Raw genomic sequence first — 10,093 nt, 5'->3', positions numbered from 1 at the left:
TTATTTAAGCAAAAGAGGAACCCAATACTATGTTTCAATTGGTATTCCAGATTTGGCTATGTTCTACACTATTAGTCAAATCTAATCAAATCCAGAAAAGCTACACCATCACCACCAAATCCTGATAAAGATGACTTGTGTTTGAGAAACATGTCATTAACTTATAAGATTAATAACAGAAAACTAAAATATTCCCAGTGCCTGCCCAACATGTTTCATTCTCAAAGGAAAAATTATCTGGAAAGTCTAATTATAAGATGAGGAATTCAGGGCTGGGGATATAGCCTAGTGGCAAGAGTGCCTGCCTCGGATACACGAGGCCCTAGGTTCGATTCCCCAGCACCACATATACAGAAAATGGCTAGAAGTGGCGCTGTGGCTCAAGTGGCAGAGTGCTAGCCTTGAGCGGGAAGAAGCCAGGGACAGTGCTCAGGCCCTGAGTCCAAGGCCCAGGACTGGCCAAAAAAAAAAAAAAAGATGAGGAATTCAAACCAAAAGTAACCACTTTTTTTTCTTTTTATTAACTGATGTGTTAAAGCAGATTCTCAGATACACTGAGTTATTACTCATATATACACATATAGATTCAATATAACCATTTTAAGTGTACAATTCAATGGCATTAAGTACATTCACAATGTTAAAGAACCATCACTACCATTTCCAGATTTTTTTCTCTATCCTAACAGCATTCCCCTCACCATTCTCCCTCACTTGGAAATCTGCTTGTAGCCTTTATGAGTCATATATTTATATTTTTGTTTATGACATTTCAATCAGCATACTATCAAATTCACATTGTAGCATGTCTAGTGTATAGTATACAGTTCTTCTGTATCTGAGATTTTGCTTTCTGAGGTTTTAGTCAGCCATGTCAAACAGGGTCCAAAAATGTTAAGTAGAAAATTCAAGAAATAAAAAAAAAATCAGGTTTTACTTTGTACATTATTGTGAAGTAATATGAAATCTCATATCATCCTGCACAGAAAGTGAATCATCCCACTTGTCCTCAGTGTATCCACACGATACGCTATTGCCTGTTAGTCACATGTTAGCTCTTTTGGTTATCTTACTGCCAAATAAGGCTGTGCTTGTGTCCAAGTAGTCCTTCAATAGTAGCCTAAGGTTACATCACAATGCCTGCCCTCCTCCCTTCTCCTCTTGGAGGCACCATTCCCCACTGCTTCATCACCAGAAGGGTAAGAATAGAACAAGATACTTTGACATTCACATGAAGATAATTTATATTACAGAATACTGTTTTAACTGTTTGATTTTATTATCATTACTAATATCTGTGAATGTCATAGGTATGTATGTATAAGGAAAGCAGCATACACGGGGTTTGGTATAATCTGAAATATCAGATTTGGGTTTGCTTTCCTTAAAGACAAAGGGACTTAATTATCTTCTCATGTGCTTATCAAACATTTGTCTCTCAAGAAATGTCTATTCAAAGCATTTGCTTCTGGGCACTGGAAATTCACAGCTGTAAGCTTAGCTACTCAAAAGGATGAGATCTGAGGATGGAGGTTCAAAGCCAGCCCAGGCAGGAAAGTCTGTGAGACTCTTTATCTCCAATAATCTATGCAGAAAAAAGCCAGGCTCAAGTGGTAGAATGCTAGCCTTGAATGCAAAGAAGCATAGGGACAGAACTCAAATAAACAACAACAACAACAAAAAAAACCCAAATGATTTGCCCATTTTTTGAGTTGTAGCAATTCTGTATATATTCTGGATGTTACATTTTATCATATTAATTTTTTTTTGTTTATTACTGGTACTGTGAGTTGAATCTGAGGCCTGGGCAGTGTCCTTAGGTTTTTTTCTTTTTTCAGCCTAAGGCTAGCTAGCGCTCCACCACTTGAGCCACAGCTTTACTTTCGGCATTTTGCTGGTTAACTGAAGATAACAGTCTCACAGACTTATCTGTCCAGGCTGACCTCAAAATGTGATCCTCAGATCTCAGCCTCCTGAGTGGCTAGGATTATAGGTGTGAGCTACCAGCACTCAGATTATTTAAAAAAATTATTTTAGGGCTGGGAATATGGCCTAGTGGCAAGAGTGCTTGCCTCCTACACATGAAGCTCTCAGTTCGATTCCCCAGCACCACATATATGGAAAACGGCCAGAAGGGGCGCTGTGGCTCAGGTGGCAGAGTGCTAGGCTTGAGTGGGAAGAAGCCAGGGATGGTGCTCAGGCCCTGAGTCCAAGGCCCAGGACTGGCCAAAAAAAAAAAAAATTTATTTTAACAGAACTTTCCATTCTAGGTACTTTTCAGAGAGCTGAGACCATTAACATTTAATGTTAATATTGAAAGACATATCATATCCTGTCATTTTGGTGTTTTTGTGTTTACTTATCTATTCTTCTCTTGCTATTTTAGTCCTTTAGTTAGGTTCATTGTTTCCTTGATTTTTCTGTATTCATCTGTTTTCCTCTTCTACGTGTAGAAATCTTATAGGTCCTCTAAATCTTAGCATTCTGAGAAGCTAGGATCATAGGAATGGAGCCACTGGTGCCTAGCTCTAATTTTATTTTTTTAATGGCTTAACCCAACTGTAGTTTATTTTTTTCTTTTTTTTTTGAATGATCAAGTATGATTTATTAAGGACAAATGGTAGAAAAATTTTTTAACTGATAACCATGATATCCACAGATAGGTTCCTTTAAAGTTATATGTAAAGAGAGACTGTTATTAAATGTTTGCTTTATTTTTCTGTGGAATTAAGCACTAGTCCATAGTTACAGTTAATTATTTTTTCTCTAGTGCCTTCCAAATGTTAGCACAGTTAATATCACCTTATCAGTAATAAGCTAGGTCCCAGTGGTTATGTCCATATCTAGGTTGTAGGTGATCAGAAACTCTTTTAATTGATTCCTTTGGATTTCAGTTCTTGGTTATATCTCCAAATTCTAAAGAGCTGAGAGGCTCCTGCTGTCCCCACGAAGCAATTAACGGCAAACAGACTCCAATTTTTAGGTATAATTACAAGTGAATATCTTGACCAAATAAATCCTGTAGCCATCAAAACACTGGACTGAGCTGTGCTGAGTTTATCTGCAGGTCTAGCCATGTCAGCCAATCCAGCCAACACCAACCCCCATTTCATAATTGGAGCCCAGAAAAAAAACTGTCCGGGGACCTGCCGGGTGGTTGTACAAAGGCCTCAGTTTCTCTGGCAGCATCAGCTCCACTTTATCGAGGACCCGGGTGGTAGGTGGCCCGCAGGCCTTGGGCGCCGGCGGCCGGCGGCTGACATCTTGGCCGCCTAGCGATCGTGGGCGGCTGGGTGGGAGCGGCGCCGTGTCCTCGTCCCCGGCTGGCAACGAAAGGCAGCTCGTCACTTTCCCTTGCCACAGCGCCACGAGCCCGCCTCTGCCCTAGTTAGTGCCTGTAGTTTATTTCTTGCTCATGCCACATGGAATGTCTGGGATAGCAGGGAAACTAATCCTGGTCAAACAGCGATTCACACTCAATGACTTCATCTGATTCCATCCCACTATGACCATAACAGCAGTAAGAAGAAAGGATGTAATTTTTTATGGTGCTGGTATCAATTCCAGGATCTTACACACGCGAGACAAGTATTCTACCACTGAGCAAGTTACACCCCAACCCAAATGTAAATTTTATTTAAAATATGCTTAAGAGTACAATTGCCAATCCATTTATAAAACAATATCAAACTAATAAAAATTTTGACAGAACAATATAGTGATTAGTAATTGTTGTGTAGGTAGAAGGGCTCTGGCAATCAAACTGTTATGTAAAGAATTCTGTGATGATTGAACAGCTCTGTGTAATTTGATGCAATGGAGATTATATAAATCTACACACAATTGAACCAAACTAATGTGCATGCACATGCACATGCACATTAGTGCACATTTGTGCACATGTGCGCACACACAAACACATACATATTGGTGCAAGTTAAATTTGTGAAATAACTAAGGTAAGCAGATGTCAATTTCTTGTCATAATTGCAAAATAAAAAGTTAAAAAAATGATTTGGGGGTAGATTCATTATTCAAGAAAAAAAAAAAAAACCCTGGAACAGACATAGTTTTGTTTCTTCGTTTGGCCCTAAATGATGCAAGCTTTCTGATTCTCATTTGTAAAAAGGAGCATTATAGTATCTTTTTTAAAAAATTAAAGAACATACTGAAAATCACAAGAATATTGACATAAGTTGCATTATCTTAAATTTTGAAATAACAATAACATTTGCCATTTTGAAATTTTTAATGCTATTCATGTTACAAAATTTTATAGTGATCATAACTTTTCCATAACTTAATCTTAATAACATTACAAGGAGAAGACTTGAAATTTTAGAGTAGTTGAATTACACAAAGATCATCTACTCAGTAAAATCCAGTTAAGAATTTACTGAATGCTTATTTCAGGCACATATATAACTTTATATCATGCCATTTAATACTCTAAAGTGATTAGCATTTTTATTTGATATGCGTCTCAGATATGTGCCTTATGCACAACTATTAAAAAGAAGACCTAAGGGGATGGGGATATAGCCTAGCGGCAAGAGTGCCTGCCTTGGATACACGAGGCCCTAGGTTCGATTCCCCAGCACCACATATACAGAAAATGGCCAGAAGCGGCGCTGTGGCTCAAGTGGCAGAGTGCTAGCCTTGAGCGGGAAGAAGCCAGGGACAGTGCTCAGGCCCTGAGTCCAAGGCCCAGGACTGGCAAAAAAAAAAAAAAAAAAAAAAGACCTAAGGTGGGCACTGGTGGCTCACATCTGTAATCCTAGTTACTCAGGAGGCCGAGATATGAGAATCATAGTTCAAAGCCAGTCCAGGCAGAAAAGCCTCCATGAGACTCTTATCTCCAATTAATCACTCAAAAACTGGAAGTGGCACCATGGCTCAAGTGGTAGAGTGCTAGCCTTGAGTATAAAGAGGCTCAGGGACAGCACCCAGGCCCAGAGTTCAGCCTCACAACCAACAATAGATAAGTAAATAAATAAATAGAAAGAAAGCAAAAGACATAAATTTACTACCATAGCAGTTTTCTACATATGGATAGCTTTAAGATTGTTATATAACACAATGTTTCTAAGATTCTTTTGTTGCTAATTCTGGAAGCTATCATTCTGGGAGTAAACACACTTTAAAATTTTTTCTTCTGCAATGCTTATTTAAAACAAAACAAAACAAACTCTGGACTTCAGAAATCATCTTTATTCTTTTGCTTCTTAAAGAGGTGACTTTCAATGTGGATTACACATTCATTTATCCTATTGACTCACAAAAGACTTCAGAAAAATTTAGGTTTGGCTAAAGATGAATGCTTGCTATCAATATGATTATTGTCTTTTTTATGTTACTCTATTTCTTCAGATCTTGCCCTTAAATTTTATTTTCTAATGTTTACCAGAAGTGGAAATCTTAAAAGAATTAAAGGTAACTTTGGAGGTTATCTCTTCTTCTTTTTTTTTTTTTTTGGCCAGTCCTGGGCCTTGGACTCAGGGCCTGAGCACTGTCCCTGGCTTCTTCCCGCTCAAGGCTAGCACTCTGCCACTTGAGCCACAGCGCCACTTCTGGCCGTTTTCTGTATATGTGGTACTGGGGAATCGAACCTAGGGCCTCGTGTATCCGAGGCAGGCACTCTTGCCACTAGGCTATATCCCCAGCCCCCTGGAGGTTATCTCTTAAATAAAATGATATCTTTCTTTTACTTGCCATATTGCAAGTTATGCCTAATCAGTCCCAGCTTTAAATCAACTATTTTTCAACTCACAGGAATTCCCAAAGTTTACTCTTCTATTCTGAAGTACCAGAGAAAGGTTGTTCTCTATGCCCATCCCACAATCCCCATATTTCTCTTATATTAGACAAGGTAAATCTTTATGTGAGAGTGGTGTTTGCTTTTTTGTTTTTTTCCAGGTATGCTTTCTGACCTGTTCATGTGCTGCATTCTTATTTTTTACGATTTCTAAAGGAGAAATAGTCCCTCCACTTTCTGTAGTATTTCTTCTTTTTCCTTTCATCTCTTGTCTTAGAAATCTTTATGTAATAAACCACAACTTTTCTTCCATTTCTTTCCTGGGCTCTTAAGTGATATTTCTTACTTGCTGAATGCCTCATGAATGAACTTTATTCTTCTCTAAACCAAATCTTACTGTTTATTAAATGGCTTATCATCTTTGTCACTCAAGATTTAATCTGTAGAATTATTTTTCAATCTCTGCTCTTCCCCACTCACCCTGGGCAAGAGATCAGTATTTAGGGGGCTGGGAATATGGCCTAGTGGCAAGAGTGCTTGCCTCGTATATATGAGGCCCTGGGTTCGATCCTCAGCACCACATATACAGAAAATGGCCAGAAGTGGCGCTGTGGCTCAAGTGGCAGAGTGCTAGCCTTGAGCAAAAAAGAAGCCAGGGACAGTGCTCAGGCCCTGAGTTCACAGCCTAGGACTGGCCAAAAAAAAAAAGATCAGTATTTAGTTCCTTAAATGGGAATGGAATGGATTAATAACCAAAATTAAATAATGAAAAATTGTTATTTTAAAATGCAAATTAATATGCTTCACCCTGGACTAACTAAAGCAGTTTCATCGAATTCTCTCTATCCTACCCATGAAGTGTTTTGCATCCATTTCTTTCCCTATTGTCTCTATTCTATTTTAGGGCTGCCTCATCTCTTAACGGTTGTAATAGGATTTTCCTGCCTCTAGGATATTTCCAACTCTAATTCATTCTACACATGAGGGTCTTATTAATCTTACTAAATCACAGTTCTGCTCATTTAATGTGACAAGAATTTATTGAGAGCATACTATATACTAGGTGCTCTAGGGCATCCGGTTCCAAATGGGGTTGATGATCACAATTATTAAGTGTGGGAAACCTTTTTAAAATAGATTACCACCTCTCTAAGCCTACTAAATTAGGATGTTCAGGGCTATAGTTGAGAAAAGTTTATTTTGTAAAAGTTCCTCCATATGAGTCTTAGATAACACCGAGTACTTTTGGACCACACTAGATTAGACTATACAAAACTCAAGGTATTCTTGTGTACTTTAGAGTGTATTTAGAGGCGATATAAACATATGAAAACAACTGCCACTGTTGCACACTGGTGGCTCACACCTGTAACTCTAGCTACTTAAGATACAGAGATCAGAGGATCACAGGTCAAAGCCAGCCAGGGTAGTAAAGGACTCTGATCTCCAATTAATCACTAAGAAGCCAGAAGTGGGGGTGTGGCTCAAGTGATAGAGCACTAGGCTGGGGCAAAAAAGCACACTGAAATGTTCGTCTTTCTTCTCTGCTTTCTACTCTCTAAAATTGCTATTCATACTTCTAAATTAGTCTCCTAAGTCCTTATAAAATTTAGGCCTTTTCCCTTCCTGCCAGATAAGTAATAGTTTGACACTGGATAGGATAGGTATGAGGGTGCCTGCTGTTAATCCTAGCACGAAGGGGAAGCTGAGGCAGGAGAATTGGGAGTTCAAGGCCAATTTGGGCTAGTGAGACCAACAAAACGAAAAAGAAAACACCCCATCATTTCTTAACCCAAGTTGTCGTGTCCAATGTCCAAAAGCTACAAAACATACTTACACACTACAGTTCCAAAACTCATTTCGACCTTTATAGACCGGTACAGGGCGTGTCAAAGTCGGCCATCAAGTAAGAGAGAATGCCACACACTTACCTTGGGGAAACAACCTACACATTATAAGTGGGCCGGTAAACCTTTAGGTGAGGGAAGACACTAAATGAAAGGAGGCCTGGCAGCCAGGCCCTCCCTCGGCCCCTTGGCTCCGGCTAAGGTAACCTGGGTAGCCTGAATCTTCACAGTTCTCTTAAACCTGGAAGCTTTTCCCGCCCAGTCTCCCACTCCTGCCGGAAGTCGGCCTGCCTGGAGGCCGTTGTCTGGGCAACGCGGTACCCGCCCCACCCTTCCCAATAGCCACGCCCTCACCTGTGTACCGGATTGCCGAGTTTTGATTGGTCAGGTTGTCCTTCACTCTGGAAGACCCGCGTAGACCGGGCGCCCGCGTTTGAATTTGAGGCGCTAAGCAGTCTGTGAGTCGCCGAGTGGAGTTGGACTTGGGGCTGGAGCTTGCGAACTCCAGGTGAGCGACTGTGAGGGGGAGAAGGACGAAAAGCGCGGCTAGAACCCGAGACAAGGCGGCGGAATGCCTCAGGTCCCTGGCCGGCCCTTTCCTCGCAGCTTCTTGGCTTTCGTGTCAGGTATGTTTTCCTGGCGCCTGGTAGGTGCTAGGCCCGACCTCTTTCCGACCCGGAAGTAAAAGCCCAGCCTAAAGCTGCCTCACTTTCCTCTCCTCAGAGGCCACACTTTGTCCAAAATACGTTGTACTCCCCACTGACCATTTCAATAACGATGTCCACATTCTGTCACCAACGTATCCGAAACTTTCTACGTGCATTTTACAGTGTGGAAAAATGGCTCCCAACAACCCCATGACTTGAATCCAGAATGTTCCTTATCAAGGAAGGATGCTGCTATTTGTCCTTCTCCTCCCGAGAGGGAAGTAGTAAAAGTCATGTGAACTAGTGAAGGCCACACGGAAAGCAAGTGCAAAGGGCCTTGTGCAGTGCTACAAAAATGTAAGTTATTGATGGATTTCTACTGAAAACATTATTTTACTCCTAGACCTTGTTGGTGCATATATCTCACATTGATATTATGAATATTGTTCAGACTTTGAAAAGGCTAAAATCAATATCTGTTCAATCAATATCTGTGGCAATTGTTCCAAGTATAAACACTGATTGAAACCCCTCTTCGCCAAATCTTTAGCTTTTACGTCTATTATGTTAGACATAGACACGCTAGGACATTTAATATCCATTATAATTTGGAACTTCAAAGGAAATTTACAGTATAAATAGGTAGCTTTCCTTACACCCCTCTGTGACTATGAAAATCCTCTTATTTCCTTTCTTATTTGATAATTCAGTGTTAAGATATGCCTCTGGATATTGAGGAGTCGGGTAGGACTAAGAACATCAACTTGAAAGGAATTTGGCAAGGCAAAATTTACTTCTACAGAAGGGTGAACCACCAGTGAAAACACACAGCATTGGAGGAGGCCAACTACTCTCTTTTTGTCCCTAATGCAGCAGGCCCCACCCCTCTGCTCAGATAGAAGGAGCTCAGATTTACAATGTTCTTGACTGGCTAGTTTGAAGAGGGTAAAAAATTTTTTTTAGTACTGACAGGGCTTAATTAATAACAGGAACAGGGTGTAACTAAAATCCAAACAACCAGGAGCCAGCCACCTAGCCAAAGCAGGAACTTTTCAGAAAAAAATGTCTCAAAAGATTGAAAGGACTTAGATCCAAGAGACCTTTTCTCACATTCAATATGAGCCTCTTTATCTTCAGCTTTTAGAATAGAGTTCCTTAAATTTCTTCAGTTTGTAGGTGGAGATCACAGTCCTGTTTAAGAACTAGAAAAAGACCTTGAAGATTTTCCCCAGAGTATGACCATGTGGACAAAATTTTGTGTGTTTCAGAGGTTTTAGTCTCAACTTTAAGATATGGATATTCCTTGGTCATTTTAAGTAGAAATAATTAAAAATTAAAACCAACTGTTTTACCTTGAAAACATGGCTGACGCTTTTATTATGTGAGAAGTGGTTTTCAGTATTTTTTTTCATTGTTCTGTTTTCATTTAAAGAATGATGTCCTGGGCTGGGAATATGGCTTAGTGGCAAGAGTGATTGCCTCATCAACATGAAGCCCTGGGTTCAATTCCGCAGCACCATGTATATAGAAAACAACCAGAAGTGGCGCTGTGGCTCAAGTGGCAGAGTGCTACCCTTGAGCAAAAAAGAAGGCAGGGACAGTGCTCAGGCCCTGAGTCCAAGGCCCAGGACTGGCAAAACAATGAGAGAGAGAGAGAGAGAGAGAGAGAGAGAGAGAGAGAGAGAGAGAGAGAGAGAGAGAGAGAGAGAGAGAGAGAGAGAGAAGAGAGATCGATCCTTTGGCCAAATTTGGTCTACAGCTTTTATAATTGCAATTCAAATGGAATACAGCCATATCTACTTACTTACCTACTCATGGCAGCTATTGTGCTACAGTGTCAGACT

General features: G+C 40.2%; 1 pseudogene; it reads right to left on the bottom strand.

Moving 5' to 3' along the window:
- Nucleotides 1–2,747: 2,747 nt before the first annotated feature.
- The window catches only part of LOC125357879, a 97,894-nt pseudogene continuing 90,548 nt past the window's right edge, over nt 2,748–10,093 (bottom strand).

The sequence above is a fragment of the Perognathus longimembris genome, chromosome 10 (genome assembly GCF_023159225.1).
Source record: "Perognathus longimembris pacificus isolate PPM17 chromosome 10, ASM2315922v1, whole genome shotgun sequence".
In the NCBI taxonomy this organism is placed as follows: Eukaryota; Metazoa; Chordata; class Mammalia; order Rodentia; family Heteromyidae; genus Perognathus; species Perognathus longimembris.
The sequence above is the reverse complement of the archived record's forward strand: the minus strand, read 5'-3'. Positions and strand labels throughout refer to the sequence as shown.